Raw genomic sequence first — 3,644 nt, forward strand, 5'->3', positions numbered from 1 at the left:
GACTGCATATATCACATTGCTGTGTTTCTCCCTGGGAATCTTGTCCTTCGGGTGAACCAGTCTCTGTCTCAGTGTTGTCATCGGTTTGAAATGGACCGGGATGTCATGGTTGTTGAAGATCCTGCGGAGTTTCTCTGATACTCCTGACACCTGTCAATCAGTCCCCCTCCGGCAGTTTCATAGTCGTTAGCCAGTCGTTAGACACACCTGGCCCAGTCAGCCAGAACATCACAGGTAAGTATGGAAACATTTAGTGCTATTGTTTTTAAGTTTTTTAAGTTTTACCCAGACCCACCCACATAGGTCTGTAACCACATATAAACCATGTTTCCCCACCAAACAGTTAGAACTGATGAAGCTGCTTGGATGAGCAGCGAAACGTCTTCTAGAAAACTCTACAAGTCCAGACGCCTTGCATCAATCTTCTCTATGTATGATGACCTGGATGACTGAGAATCTTCATCAACATATACAGTCTATGGTTGTGCCACAGTGGTGAAGAGGTAGCGGTAGCAGAACCCTGTGGTCGTTGAGTGGCCGACCAGGTTTGGTTGGTTGGATTTGATCTCTGGCTTAGGAGCATTGGAGGTCTATGCATCTCTGGACTAAGCACCGTGGAGAATAGGTGAGATGAGTTTGTATTTTAACCATTGAACTCAGTCTAACTACACAAAGAACACCTGGACCATGGTGTGAAGGTCCGGTATTGTACAATCCACAAAAAATATACAATTATAGAACATTCTGCATTCCATGTAAGGATTTTATTTAAACAAATAAGCAAAAAAAATTGAAGAGAATTGAGAATTGTTAACAATGGAAAGAGAGAAAAAATATTCCACTCACAATGTGTAAATGCAACATTCTGTGCACACAGTCACAGTGTGTGGTTCATATGCTTCTTGCTGTTGGATGAGAAAATCTTGTGACCATCCTCTAATCTTTTCATTAACAATGAATGTAACATGGACGCCCTCGTTGTGCGTTTGATGATGGTACTTGATGCATCAGTTTTAATCAGGATTGTTTGGGACGCAATCACTTCACTGGCTCAGTAACAAACCCCTTCAACTCCACCCCATTGCTGTCTTTTCTCTCTTCCTCTGTATGTTACCACATCAACACTGACCAGTATTGTGTGTCTCTTTATATCAGATAACAGCACCAGGTAATGTGGGCAGATTGAACAAGAGTAAGATTTCTCCCTCAGAAGAGGAGGCTTTTTGTCTTCTTTCCTAATCTTTCTCCGTGAGTCATGCCCCAGCCTTCTTGGCTTACTTAATTAGTCATGCAGACGTATGGTGGAGTAGAATGGAGGAGCCTTTTCATTGACTTTCCCCGCAGTCAAGCGCACAGAGGTCTTATGCATGTGGGGAAACCGGTGAACCCACCGTAGCAACCTGTGTCTCATTCCTGTTTGCTCTGCAGCGATCATATCCTGTCTATCGATGGAGTTTCAGGAAGCTCACCCATGGCAACAAACTCCACAAGATACTCCACAGGGGGATATACTTCGCTGGAAACGTGTGTGTTATGTTTCTATCGGCACTTTTAAAGATTAAATCAACTTCTCAACATAAAAGATTTTCTTTCTTTTCTCAGTAAGACAGGAAAGTTGAGGCTACCTGTGGGGAGGAAAAAAAGCTCCCATGTCCACATCTCTCCTGCACCTAACTGCTTTTTATTTCTCTTGAACTATGCCCTCTTCCATTGAATGTAAACCTTAATTTTAGCCGACTGAACCACTTGTGGGACTGGTGATGGTGTTACACAAAATCTAGACCCTTTTGGTCATAGATACCATGCTTATCTTTTTTGCTTTGGCATTGAGTTGAAAGTCAAAAAGTTTTAAATATCCTTTGATTTCGCTGAAAAAGGCAAAGTCTATGTGATATCTATTCAGACATTGCTGTTATCTTACAAAGCCTTAGGTGTTGAATTTTAATGAGTAATCTTGTTACAGCCACTAACCGCTGAATACAAAAAATGATTCATGCTTCTACTGTACATCAGCCTTCCCTGTGTTCAAATTAGTGTACACGCTGCCGTGAGTGGTCAGAGCCCAGGAGTGACAGCAGTGACATTTTCCAACCTGCCATTCTCTCTAAGGTGAAGAGGGCACAGAAGGTCAAACTGCCACTACTATTACATTCAAAATGTCACTATCAAGAAGAAAATACCTGCTACATGTGGAGTGTTGTATGAGGTTGTAGTGGGGTTGTGTTACATTTCCCTTGTTAAAGCTTCTCTCCATCCTTAGAAAGAAAAGAAGAAAAAGCAGAGTAGACCTCAGCATCTTTAGGTATATTTATCCCTTGTTTTTGCTTCTTTTTTTGTCACCAAAAACAACATGATCTATCACTACGCACCAAGGACAACCCCAAGCAAAGACGCCTCCCCTGTGCCAGCTACAGTATCCTATTTTTTGGCTGTCCAGTTCTGTGTTGGGTCACTCAGTGGCCCTGAGGTTGTTACACACTGTTTGTGAAAGAAACAGCGATATCCCTGCTGGCAGGGTCGCAGCGTTGTTGCCTGTGGAACAGGAAGTTCAGGGTTTCCGCCTGCTCCCTGCTGGGCATTACAGAGCTGTGAGAAGTTGAGGCTACTGTGTGAATGCAGGATATCATCGTCCAGTCGCATACAGCTCAGAGTGGCGGCTGATTGGGCACTGTGGTTGCTGCAGATCAGGAGAGGCACCTCATCAGATCATGATACAGCAGAGGAGGAGGAATTGTTGGGAATATTAGTCTTTTTTTGTTTAATATTAATATTTGAACGTCTGCAATAGCAACAAAAGAGTTAAGGCCAAAATATAGGGGGCGTTTGCTGCCACTCTCTGTGAATGTGAACCTGCTGAGTTCACTCATCACCTGAATAAGACATCACCAGGACTAAGTACAAGAGAGCCTGCGGGTTGAAAGCTGGTTAATGTGCAGCGCATCTGTAAAACTGTTTGTTTTTTTGCACATTAACATCAAGTAGCAATTAGCATGTCAGCAGATAATTGCTTTTTAGGAAAAATTTGTTAATAAAAGGCAGACGCTACTCGCTGTCATCCATATCAGCTGTCTGTGAAGACGACTCTCTTTCATCCAGGTAGCATCATATCGAGCTTAAAATCAAGACAACAGGACTCATAGTTTAGAGTTCTGCTGCAGAACACTCAAATGTGGCAAGATTTATTTACCAAATCTTTCATCCATGAGTCCAGTAGTGGGGGTAGCCAACCCCACGTGTCGTCGTCACATCTGAGAAATGCCCTTAAGAGCTTAAAGCAGGGCAACTGGACTGTTAGAATAGAATATACTTTATCAATCCCTTTGGGAAGGTAAAATTTGGGTAAAGGCGCTGCTGGGATTTGAACCCAGGATCTCCTGTTTACTAGACAGGCGCTTTGACCAACTAAGCCACAGCGCCTGATAAGTTCTCCTGCTTCTTGTTGCAACATTAAAGAGAATTAGAGTTCATTGAGAGTTGCTTCATTGAGAGTGAACTTCAAGCTCTTCAATGAACATGACCTGGATGACTGAGAGTTTTTCTTGGTTCAGCCACACGCTGATGGTGTCCTGCAGGTTGATGGCAGCTGGACTGTAAGCAAAGAGAGCAGCTCAGTTATACTTGTTTTCATAATGTATATTTATATT

The 3,644-nt window shown here is 42.8% G+C and overlaps 1 non-coding gene across 1 annotated transcript; it reads right to left on the reverse strand.

Annotated features, from left to right (window-relative positions):
* Positions 1–3,343: 3,343 nt before the first annotated feature.
* On the reverse strand, positions 3,344–3,417 carry trnat-agu (transfer RNA threonine (anticodon AGU)). Its single transcript has one exon. It is a non-coding gene; the product is annotated as a tRNA-Thr (tRNA).
* Positions 3,418–3,644: the final 227 nt, after the last annotated feature.

Source organism: Parambassis ranga, chromosome 3 (genome assembly GCF_900634625.1).
Source record: "Parambassis ranga chromosome 3, fParRan2.1, whole genome shotgun sequence".
NCBI classification, from domain to species: Eukaryota; Metazoa; Chordata; class Actinopteri; family Ambassidae; genus Parambassis; species Parambassis ranga.